Source organism: Varroa destructor, unplaced genomic scaffold (genome assembly GCF_002443255.2).
Source record: "Varroa destructor unplaced genomic scaffold, Vdes_3.0 BEIS01000001.1, whole genome shotgun sequence".
NCBI classification, from domain to species: domain Eukaryota; kingdom Metazoa; phylum Arthropoda; class Arachnida; order Mesostigmata; family Varroidae; genus Varroa; species Varroa destructor.
Genome location: NW_019211454.1, coordinates 61028857 through 61041952, shown reverse-complemented (window position 1 = coordinate 61041952; position 13096 = coordinate 61028857). Strand labels below are relative to the sequence as shown.

At 42.2% G+C, this 13096-nt stretch overlaps 1 long non-coding RNA gene across 2 annotated transcripts in view; it reads left to right on the top strand.

Annotated features, from left to right (window-relative positions):
- Positions 1-11894, top strand: part of LOC147758902 (uncharacterized) — an 88525-nt gene extending 76631 nt beyond the window's left edge. For both annotated transcript variants that reach the window (XR_015326463.1, XR_015326468.1), the window contains one exon: positions 11002-11894. This is a non-coding gene — a long non-coding RNA (uncharacterized LOC147758902). The remainder of the gene's footprint in view (positions 1-11001) is intronic.
- Positions 11895-13096: the final 1202 nt, after the last annotated feature.

The following is a 13096-nucleotide window of genomic DNA, read 5'->3' as shown; positions in this document are numbered from 1 at the left end:
CCGGTTGGACCCTCTACTACACCGGGGAGGAAGCCATGCGGATGCCGCGCTGGCCCCACAAGTATTGAGCAACCTAAGAGTCTCAACTCGATTAACGTTTTAACTTAAGATACGTCGCCAGTCGTACGCGACCTGTACGTTACAACCCCTCGTATCAGGTGTTCCTCTAACGGACTGAATTGTACGTAGTCACTAGAGCGCTTGTGGAACCGGCTGTCATCTAGGAAATTTAGGATTACTGCAGTGCAACTGGTCACGCAACAGCGTCACGGATTGCCATTGTATGCTCGTCTCATTTCTCAACGTATATTAAACGAATGATTCAGTTTATCTATAATTAGTACAAGTCGGCAGCTCATTCTAGTGCACCCGCAAGCTCTGTACTTACTATGATTGGATAAAGCTAAAAGCTAGCTCTTCAACCTGGTCAAAAAATTGTCAGATGCATTCAAGTGGTAATGATAGTCTTAACAATGGTAGCCATTGAGGATTTTACGCAGCGAAAAGCCATCGATTAGAGTTCACTGAGGTACATCTGAATTCGTCGAAAATCATATTTTTGTATTTATACTAACTAAGTATTTTGTAAAAATGGGTACAGTATAATTTTTTTATGCATTCGTGTGTGTATTGGTAAAAGCTTCGGATAGATTTCACAGTTCATTATGAAAAAACTGCTAATTCATTTTGCCAAATAACAACATCAATCGGCATCGGCACATACTAACACACAGTTTTTTTGGCTCACGACTTTACAGAATGTGTTTTGCTTATGATTTTCTTTCACAAATGAACCACTCTAACGCTTCCCAGATTGGCGCTACGTTGGGCCAAATGCTAAATGTGTGTAGAATATTGTATAGGAATTATTCATAGAAAAATTTCCTCTTCCTATAGTAGTATTGTTTCACCCATACATGATACCGTACACAATCGTTCAATTTTGGCATCTTCCCTGTTCCCGTAATGTCTACCCTTCTAATCGAAGCTATTTTGTCGATTTATTTATTTTCAAGTTTAATTTGTGGCTGCCTTGCGTTCGTTCAGAGGGAGCCTGAATGCAGGCTTTACTTGGCACAGTCTAACCTAAATGGCTTAATCAGTGAAAATAGCCATTGATAAAATGAAAATCACCAATTGCGTATCAAAGTAACTTAATTTCTTATATTCATTGTCTGGAAGGTTTCCTAAGGTAAAGAAAAATGGTTACTTAACTGCCGTTCATCTACAGATAGGCTTGGCTAAATCTATAAAACTATAAAATCTCAACATGACCTTTCTCATCCCGTTTTTTCTCCTTCCCTCTCAGTTATCTCAGAGAGTGATCTCAGTTTCTCGGTGCACCGAGGCTCATGCCAAGGTCGTCGGAAAGCCTTTCTGTTGCACTAAACGAATGGAACTTTTCATTGTCGAACTAAGCACGAAATGAGAGTATTGCCTATGCACGACTTGCCGTCACTACTATTCAGCTATAACGTTTACGGCATCGCGTTCGATCATAAACATAATACGAGCCTTGCAAACATGACGATTTCAATATGATTCTAAATTTTGTGCTAGTTTGAACGCTCGTTTCAAGGGAGGAGACCGTAGTTAGGTCACGATGATGGAACGAACACAACGATACAATATTTATCTTTTTTCCGACTCATATAGAGTTGATAGTAAATACGATAGAGCTACGAAAGTACGAAGGCGCACTACGTACTTATGACATTCAAATTCGGGTAGCAAGATTCCCATCAAACAAACCCGAGGCATAAACTAACCATCTTAGGCCTTATACAAACAATACAGAAGCACTAAAATTTTTTAAAACCCTTTTTGCAATGTCTATTTTAGAATTCACTTACATTATATATATACAAACTGGATCAAATAATAGCGCCAGTGAGACTGAACTTATGTTTATTGGCATTTCTGGTTCTGCTCTATCGGCACCCCAACATGAGATCAATCCACGTTCGACTACTTCTTTCTCCTAAAGTAGTCGCTTCGCGTACGTACGGTGTTGCCATTTCAGACAAGTTGGGAATAAAAAGCTGCTAGCAGCGAAACGCTTCAATCGATGAACGTTTCGTCAACTGAGCGCCGGCTGCGGAAACTCTAGTCTGTGTGTTAAACGATTTTCGTATCTCGATATTTACTTTGCGAGCTTCATTTACCGTCTATTATCACTGTTTGTGCGTGGTTGCTTATTTGGTCACTCGTTTTTTCCTGATCCGTAAATGTTGTGTTTAGTCAAGCACAGATGCACTAGTGGCGGCCCGATTTGAGCGTTGTCCGACGGGGGAATCGGCTCAGACTTAGGCGTCGCGGCATTAATCGGCCAAAAGACTAACCAGTTTCTTACGCCACTTTCCCATATAGGGAGGGTTCAGTTCCTATTGAGTAAGCACGTCCGCAGGGCAGTTCGGAAGTAACTGCAGATGCAGACTGCATACGTATATATACATATTTTCGTTCGAAATAATTCCTCATCTATAGCTATGCATGCTTTGATGTGGGTGTGTGTTGTTACCGTTTCGGTAGGGTATTACACTGTCTTACAGTGCACGGTATGTACTACGAGTTCTATTAGACCTGCGCCAGCCTACGAACCTGCGCCACTACTTTTGAGGTGGCTAAGGAGCACCAACAGGCATGGCACACATATGCTCACTCAAGCAAAAGCAATGACCGTCTATTTTTCTGCAGCCACTGCGGCGGATGTCCGGTTTCCGCGACTGTGGGGAAGAGCGACGCAGAATAAGAGATAACGAAAAAGGACAAATTTCTCAATAAAGCTTGTTTTTCAGTCCACCTATCTTACAACGTCGTCTACTATAAGATCTACTATCTACTACGGAGCACCATGTAGATGGACTTCTTTGACCACCATGTCCGCTCTTGAAGGGACACTTCAGCAACCGAACAGGACAATGCAAACAAAGCTGGCTATCGAGTTGACCATGTCTATGTGTATATGCGCTACGGCACGTACTCGTTTTCATTCAAATTGCCGCCAGCGTAGGCGAGCAGAAATAGCCCGTCGCTCACAGATTGCCTACGGCCACAGTGTTTCTCTGAGCTGTGGCGCAACACTGGATTTTGCGGAAGGGGCATGTCCTCACATTTATTCACGATTTGGAGCTATCGTAGAAGTTGGGCTTCCGTAATATCAGGATAGAAGTGGGCGGTTTGTCATCACTTCTCGAAGAAAAATGGTCCAATACCACAGCAGCGGTCAATACTGGAGAGAGACAACGATATTAACCGCCATCTGTCCGGGTGGTGAGAAAATAGTCATAGTTCTGTGTGAGCGTGTATCAGGAAAAGTAAGAAACATGCTTGGGAATCGAAAACAACCGACCTCCTGAAAAGAGTCAGCAACAGGAGATACGATTGAGCCGATTGGGGGATTTGGTTCAACCCACGATGGCCATCGAATGTATGGGATTGGCACAATCGGGCAGATTTATTTAGCTTAGTCTTTATGCATCTATAGCCAGCAATCAAAGTTGAATAAACGGTCAGCCAGTAGGATCTGACAAACTAATGCTGTAAATAAGTTCATTTTGTTGTCTCCATTCGTATGTTTATGTCAATAAGCTTGGCCTAGGAGACTGGGAACGTAACGTTGGTTGGCGGTGGCCAAACATTAATGATCTTCACGCTAACAGATGCTACGAACAGATAGCAATTCGTTCCTGTTGTCCGGCTTAAAGACTTCGCAAATCAACCACGCGCCACGTTCTATTTTGCGTCGGACTCGGTAAGCATTATGTTTTTTTATTTTTTGTATTTGACAAATATACCCCCCTAAAAAAACTTTCTTTTGGCCCGTGTGAAGACATTTCGTACAAGATAAGTGCCTACGAAAAAACTGTTAGTGCCTATCATAGTTAAAAGTATTATGGCTTGCTTATCTAGTGATTAAACATACAGCTAATTAATGTAGCAAGTTTCTTCAAGTGATTAAATCGAACTGCGAACGACCTATAAAGGACGAACAGGGTCACAATGCCATTACTGCATCGAGGGTCGGCAGGTTCAAGCCAGACTTCTTTCATACCTAAGCAGTATAGCTATAGACTTATAAATAGTATACTAACTTTGCTAAAGATGAACAAAGAAAAGCTATATTTTTACATTATTATTATGTCAGTGTCTGCCTGTGTCATTTGTTATCATAATCCAACTTATTCATCTTCCCCATTTAATGGTACCTGTGCTTTCTCTTAGGAAAGATAGGGCTATCTAACATTTTAACAGTGGGGCTGAGAGATCTGGGCTTCTTGAATTAGGCTTCGCTGAAAAAAATGATAAGGCAACTGGTTCCTTTGTGGTCACCTATTAGCCAAGTAGCCAGTATTACCCTAGAAAATGTTTCTTATTGTGATAAATCGAACTGCTATACTTCCAATTTGCGAGGCCGTTTTCCACTTTCTACGTATGTATCTCTCCTCCTGCGAAAAAAGAATATATATATATATATATATATATATATATATATACTTAGACTAATGTGTGGTTGTATAAAAATAACTCGAAGTAAGGTTACGTTGAACGGTCCGTGATGCGGTCACCGTCATGGTGAAGTCACTCAAGCTGAAACTGCCACCATTCGCATAGAAATCATGGAGAGACTACAGCTATTCAATACCCACTCAATTTTTCCGTCGATCTTCCTAACGAGCTCCTACGCCGCCTGGTTCTAGAATGCCGCTCGCCTATTCGGATCACATAGATGGGCCGACCGCTGCTGCTGCTACCGCTGCAGCGGTAACTTCGGCTAGTAACTTCGGATAAGTGCTAGTTCGTGGACAAGGCAGGAAAGTCGCTGGCGACAGAACACAGGTGCGGGCGTTGTACTAAGTCCCTTAAAGTCGCATATAGAACGAGATATAACGGCAGCAGCAGCAACAGGGACGAGTAGCAGATGAAGAAAAATCAGTCCGATAGATAAATAGAATCCGAGAGGCAGACAACGCTATGAGCGTCACGGCCCCTGTCACTACGCCATTACATTAACAATAATGAACATAGCATCGCTCCTACGACTACAGACTGCGACTATTACGACTACTTGTAAAGTCGCAATGCAACTACAGCAGTCGTCGAAGGCTAGTCGAAGACGAAGAAATGTATTGTGTTGGGCCACAGACAAGCAAGAGATAGATCGGCAGAAAATGAGCAGGCAAAGCGGAGACTGCAATCGAAGGGTGTGGCCGTTACGGATGGCGAGCGTCATTGCGGTCCTTAGACGTGGGCGGCGGAGAAGAACGTGGGCTTGTTTCTCATCTTGGGGCCACCGGTTACGGGGAGCGTGAGGGACCAGCATTATACCCAAACAATAAATACGTCTCCTACAAGCTTATTCGACCCCCGATGTAGAATAAGTAGATACCGACGGAAAGAAGTAAAAATATGGGAGAAAACATGGCATCTGTATAAATATATATGCTGATCTTTCTTATCGGCACTATAAACTGAGATATGTACGCTCAGCTGGGGTTGTAGACTCAAACCGAGTGTCGTATCTAGAAAAAAAAAAGGTTATTATCGGGTCATTTTGGTGTCGAATGTAATTTGGGCACACTACTGGGCATTTTTAAATTATACTTCTTATTAATTGTGTAGATAGCCTAGTTCGTGCATCTGAAGCGATGTGCGAGGTCTTTAGACATTTTAAACGGGAATTTTTACGGGGTTATGGAGTGATACTGAATCACAGGGTCGTACTGATCACGAACGTTCAAACGATGCAATATTCCAACAATATTAACTTAACAATTATTGTTTTTAATAGAAGAGCTGTACTGGAGCCTAACAATAAATCCCTCAATGTTCGAAGTAGCAGTTAAAGTTGGCGAGAATAGTTGACCACATGGAACAATTTACCCGAATGAGATCACCATTTATAACGGAACTTGCTCTAAGTTGATCGCAAATTAATGTACTACCCGGTCTAATTCGAGAATCAGACTTTTATGTTTATGCGCAGTATTAAAGCACGTCCACGTTTCAGGATCCAATTATTACATACAATAAAGAGAGCAAGTGGTTTTAGCAAACTCAATCAATTTTAGAAATCAACTCAAGGAACTGGACCATTAAGGATTTTAATTAACAACGATACATTATGTGCACCTAAGCTCAGTAAGGCTTCAATCTAAAATTATCGAGCTGGTTCAGTAGCTTATTCGTCACTGATCTTCCTTTTTGAAAAAACCTAATGGCTTCAAGAGTGAGTCTTTTAAGGTTCCGTCAATATACTGGAAAAGAACATAATAACTTTTACGTCCAGCTAGCAAGTCAGCACAGGATTTCCCACTAAGTACAAGTAGGTCTTGTACAATGTAATAATGTGCTTAGGCTTCTATTGAAGGCAATATTACGTAAACTCAAAAAGCGCCTGTTACACCCCTGTCGATAATCGAAATTTATGGCAGCTAAACGTGGTAACAGGAACACAATTTGGTAAACATGGGAAGGTGGCCATTTATCTCAGATAACGTACTACGTCAATGCACAGCTCTCTTGTGGTGATCAACGCTCAGGTTTTAGTTCAGTCGTCATACTCGTATAGTGACTTAGAAAGACTAGGCATCACAGGTTCTACACGATGTAGGTCTGCGGTAGGGAAAGTGCAACGTCAAATTAAGAAGGCGCAAACAACATCAAGTTCTACGTTGTTTCTCGGCCGCGTTAAACGACCTTCCTGCCGTGATAGCGGTGTCGATTCTGCTAGAACTGTTCGCTCTGCTGGTGCTCACGCGGTGTAGCCGATCAGTTCCTGCCTGAGCACCTTCCGCTTGCTCCCCCGCTGTCGCCCCTAAACATGCTTTGTCCTCTTGGATGCGGCCACAATATTTGTTTGTATTCGTAGCAGATGGATCAGTTAACCGTAGTATACGACGTCCTACAGGTAGTGATTTAAGAATGCTCGTGCTAAGCAAGACGGTGCCATTGTGCTTCTTCGAGCGCATCCTCCATTACCTTCACAGCGAAACGGGACCGCGTACGCGTCCAAGCAAATCTCCGGGGGCTTTCCCTACGACGTGACGCCAAGTACTAAGAAAAGGCTGGACCCACACGGGTAATTTTGTGAAGATCCGTACGAATCAAAGTTTGATAGTGTTCTACCTATGCTAACAGTTTTGCAGGATGTTGAAAACCCAGCCAAAGGCTTTCCTAGACAAGCTAGGCTTACCTATGACGGACAAAACTGAGTTAGAAACGCTTAGGCATCGCCCGCATAGACTTTGCTTGGTCTCCATATTCGATGCTAAGCCCATTGCTGCTTTGTCAGTTCGCCCCATAATAATCTCCGGGAGACAAAAGCAGCAGAACGGCTCCATGTTCCATGCCATTACAAAGACGTCATCGGGGTGCCGCGGTTCCCGATGATCGCCTAGGCCATCCGTCCAGTGAGGTTTTATCTACGTGCGTGACTATGTTCGGACATTCACATCATTTCATACCTGTAGTAACGCAGACTCGTAAACCACGGTGTTGATCGAGACTTCGCCTTCTCTCATTAGTGATCTTATTTTACTTTTTTAGATTTTCGCCTTTCGTGGAAACTTTAAATACTTACGTATACTAGTTCAGATGAAACGCATTGAACCGAATAAAAGGACATCGATTTCTCAATCCATAGGTTGAATTTATAGTAGGAGCGCGCAGTTCGCTTTCTTGAGAAGATAACCTTTGATATATAATGTATCAACATATATTTTCACTCATTTCCAGCTAAGCTTATCACATTGATATTCGACTTTTGCCACGTAAATGAACTAGAGCCTTTAAGATGAAATAGAGACAAGGTACGGTGATTTCCACTAGCAGTACTTGTGTATTGTGGTTTTACGTTCGTCCGATGTCACCATTAGGCATTCTATCAGACGGACGGCTGGCTCTCAGTGTGAAGCGAACCGTGTGTCTGCCTCTGCCCAGGTTCGAACCTAGACCACTAGGTGTCCCAAGACTAATTAGTACTCAAACTTAAGCAAGCGCCCAGAAGTGAAATCCAGAAAAGTTTCCACATATTTGGTATGAAATGCGTTCCTATAACAAAAAGCGACTAAGGTTAATATCTTGGTTCCTTTTAAAAAAAACGTTGAAAAAAATATGAAAATTAACTTAATAAGACCAATCGGCAAAACAAAACAGTTCGAGCATGAGGTTCGCAAGCCACCTGGATTGTATGCTTATCGACGCTGCTTATAAGAGTAGTCCGCGATGCAGTCTCGTGTGTGACAGTCTTTATCCTTTTCCTGACTTTAGGTAAGCCTGTCAGCTTCATTACTTGTGGAGTGAACCATTTTGCACGCTGTACCAGTGAAGATCACTGTATTAATCAACGAGCACACAAATGTAATAAACTTTACCGCTCAAGTTCCAAACTTTGCTGTCCCAAAGCTACCACAACTTCTCGCTTGCGAGCGTAAGATGGCATAGCACGATCGAGCAGGCCTCTCTCCCATAATGTATCCTAAATAGAAAAGCAGTAACAAGCTGAAATACCTGAAACGAATCAATGACGCGCTAGAATCCCGTTATCCGCGTAACGCACCATTGGACAGTGTTTGATGAGCGCATTGGCGGCCAAGATGTAAAAGGACGCTCTATTGACTTTTGAATGTGACTTGTTGTTGTGGTCTGGATCGAATATTAGTGTAAGGTCATCGTAACGTTGTTAGTTAATGCTACCTGGTGTCCTCACGAAAGATGCCCACCACTTATTTAAAGGGTTGCCCGTTCAGATCGTGTTAAGTCATGCAGGACATCATCTGGCCGAATCTGCCCGATTCAATCATAAATGTGCAGATCGTAATTTATTACATATGAATGTAGAGTGATTTGTATTTTGAATAACAGTCGTTACTATTCTTGCTTGTATAACGGTCATGTTCGCTATGGGATTCTTTAGCTGCCGTAAGTTGAACAAGAATATCACCTCTTGGCACTAGTTGGCCAAGGTCGTTTGACAAGTACGTGTATCCGATGCTCACCGTTTTAATGAACTGGGAAACCCTAGTTTCGGGTCGCGATACGTACGACAACAGTGGGAAAAAATCCAGCTATAGTACATAAACTGCTGGGTGAAGTTCAACAAATGAAATCATAAAAAACAAACAGCCAGCTATCATTGGTCTTTTCAGTGAGTAATAATCTTTGTCTATGCATCATGAAAACAACATCTTATCCAGCTATGCTTCTTATAGATTTTATATTATTTTTCGTACTTTATGAGCACAGTTGTAGTGCGTCTGTCGTTCAAAAAAACAAAACCACTTTAACACTAACACAGAGCTAATAATAAACAATTTCTTTTTCTTTTTTCTGTCCGAGTTATTGCAATATAACCCGTTAGACCAATTAACCTATCTAACCCCAGTATGCTTGCAAATACATCACTATTCAGAAAGAACGTTAGAACTGGTGCAGTAATCCGCTTATATTTGGGAAACCTTTTGTTATGATCGGCCATTGCTCGGTGTGGCCGACAACAATAAAAGGCTTCCCATCGTTACCATCGGATCCTCTTGCTTCGCGTATGATCGCTATAAATTCTATTGGCTTACCGCTCCTCGTTACCAATCGCTTCGAACCGAAGGCAAACGCTTGTGGTTGTACTGGGTGAACGACGATGACAGCGAAGTCCCTAAAAGATACGACAACAGCATGTCTAACTTCTTTTTCCCTTCGTACACCTGGTTTTCTGCTAGGCCGATGCCTTTAGTTCGAGTTGTCCATAATGTGAACGCCGCTCAAGGGTTTTAAGACCTAGGGGAATTTCCGAAGCTCATTCAAAAGTGTTATCGGGGACGTCGACTCAACGACGTCCAATGCTATAACCCGATTTTGCTTAGTAAAACTGTTGCAGGTCTGCGTCGAGCGAGAGTTAGGCCTGTTGAGTGACCTAAGTGACGCTGTCGTCGCAGCTCTCTGCGTGACACGATAAATATGCTAACAATCTTAAGTCTCCACTGCCGTTCGGTGTTGTAGTTGACTCCCATTCTTCTATTTCCTCGCTTTCGATTCTTTTTACATTTCTTTGACAATGAGCATATAGCGGCCAGGCGGTCGCCCGGCGCTGTCCTCGTTTATAGCCGACAATGCTGGCGCACCACACGGACAGTCAGCACGACTGTCAAGCAAACGCCGGTACAACGCCCCGTGCAATGGTACTACCACATGAATCGAGAAGGCGGAAAGTCACGTGTGTCAGGCCAGTAGCAGCAAAAACAACAACAATACAGCAGTCTTGCCATGGCCTTAAGTCTTGAGCCGCGGGGTCTCCTGAATGCCGGGCGAGTCCTTTACCGAATGCGCATCGTTTCGGTCGTCGAATAATCTGAATATGTTCAGCAAGCGTTTCTAGACTAATAACAACCACGAACAGCAGCAACAGTAGTAGCAATGGTTATTGATATTCGTGGCCGCACTCGTCGCAACCCTCTGTTCACGTGCTATGCAAAGTCTTGACACTGCACTGTGAGGGGACGGGGCGAGGGGTGACGAGAGCGACAGGAAACTGTGCCGGTCCACACCGCGTGAAGGTACCCTCACAGCTCCACATACAGGCACACACAAAGACACACTCAGACGCGTATAACAAAAGGACTACCACAATTCCGCTTTTATCCTAAAAAATAACGACAACGCTAGCTGAAACGGGTACCAATATATAATAGAACGCCATGACAGACACACAGACACGTAAGTAGTGTAACGTTAAACGAACCGTTGTTAAAGAAAAAGAAAAAGAAGCACCAGCAGCAACAGCACGCCAGGGGTCACGGATGTTGGTGCATCACACCCACGGTATACTAACGACTTAGGAAGATGAACCATTGCGAAGACGGCAAAGCCAGCCCAAGAAAGCATCTAGATGGAGTAAACATGAACGTTCGTGTTGACGACGTGGTTGACTTTACCGCACCGGGTTGGGCGTGGGTAACATATATGAAAGTTTTCCAATACATTATTTGTAATATGGATGCGTTTTAGGAATGAGCGTGCAAGATGCAACGAGATGTCCGCCCCCTTCGATCGCCCTGCCCCCATTGCCGCCACCTCACGGATGTCGCCCGACGAAACACCCTATGTACTGGCAAACGTCAGAGGCATTTCTTGGCGCGTTTAAAGATGGAAAATTATGATTTAGTGTGGCGGCATTTGTGGTTTGCATGTTTCATGAAGACCTGAGAACGCTATGGCTGTGTGAACGAGAAGTCTGAAAATGGTTTCCGGTTATATTCTAGTACGCGATACAAGTGCAGCGTAAATAACCGCGTGGCGGAAGAGAAACAATCACACGTCAGTTCTCAATGCATGCTCCATTAAATCCTTTTAGTTACCTAACTTTTAACGTCTGTTACAACCACGTAAGTTAGCAGGAATCACAACTTGAACTATATCTTCACTTCCTGTTTCTGCTTTTTAAAAGTTTAGTTGTAGAATGTGTACAATGTATCTAATTCATTTGTGCATCATAGATATTCAATTCTAAACTAAATACTAAATATGTTTTACTTAAACCTTATTTTAACCCTTTAGCTAAACTGACCGAACCGCAATTTAGGCTTCATTGAATCGGGAAATGTCTCATAGTATTCAGAAAGTAGCGTAGAGAAACTCTAGAGAACAACTTTGTAGATTTCAAAGCTTTCTTGTCCGAATAGAGGATCTGAAGACCAATTTCGATATAATCAGTCCCGTAAGCTAGATTTCAACATCCGCGAAATAGTTTTACTCATTCGAACGTATCTGTACAACCGGGTATAAATAGATTACTGGTCTGCTCATAGTTACACGAGCATCGCACTAAAAATCAGATTTAATAAAATATATAGTCAGGTTCCTCGACTGAAAACATCTCGTATTGTTGTGGTAGAAATTTATGTTACAATAACTGGTACTAGAAATAAGTTGTATAAGTTCTTCGGGTTATATTCATTCAGTCAGCTCTCGGCATTGAGCTTGAAGTACTTGAGGAGGCTGTTAAGGGCGTCATTTGAATTATGTCACTCTTCAAATATATATATATATATATATATATATATATATATATATATATATATAGCTAACCATCAGCCCGGCAAATCGGAATATCGGTTTACAATTTCTCCTATTAGGAATGTTGTAACGTTATAGAATAATTAGTAATGTTGCTAATACTTTTATTATTACTAAGGCCATGCGATGTCTGTAATAATGAGTAACTGGTTCCACTGATTGCGGATTTGTACGGATCAGCTGAAGGCAATTTATGCGCTCAGTTGCCTTCTCATGGCAAATCTCCCTTCTGACCGACTGAAATTTGGATGGCCCAAAGTGGAGCCTCGTTATTTACTAGCAAAATTATTCGATCGGAGTAACTTTCAACATTATGATAATTGCAAGTTTACTTAAGCCGATCACCATTACCTTTTATGCCGATGGTTCAGTAAGCTACAGATAATGGGGCAGCTAGACGTCATAGAGTTTTTGTTTCAAGCGGCGATTCCTCCCTGTATACATAGGCGAAATAAACAACTTTAAGTTATTACTACGATCGCTGTTGAACTGTTGAATCCACTGTTTCAAATAGAGCTTCTCATCGAAAATAGATAGATAACATGAAATGAACGAAATACTAGTTATACTTCCATAATTTTTTTGCACAGTTCAGACATGAAGCCTTCTTGAGATTCTACAGGAACATACTTCGTTACTCATCCGACTACACATACATCCGTTAAACTACATCGATCATTTTTTGCGATCTGATTACCTTGCGCCACTCTGAAAGGACGCCACCTGATGTAGTCCTGAATGTTTTCGAAATCTGCTCTTAAAATGTACGGTAATCAAGTCTTGTAGAGAAACTGTACGCAATACGATCCATTTTATAAAAGAACACGGAGAAAATCGTTTTTCAGTGACCTATTTCCCGCTTTCATACCGATTTCTATTAAATTACATAAGGCAAGATGCGTAAATTACATCTGTAGCCACTACTAAAGCGCTAAAATTATTTGTCTAGCCCGTTTGATATATAAGTACTTCACATTTTTATGCGAAGTAGTAAAAATCTTGTATAGCAAGCCTGCGCGTTCTGTAA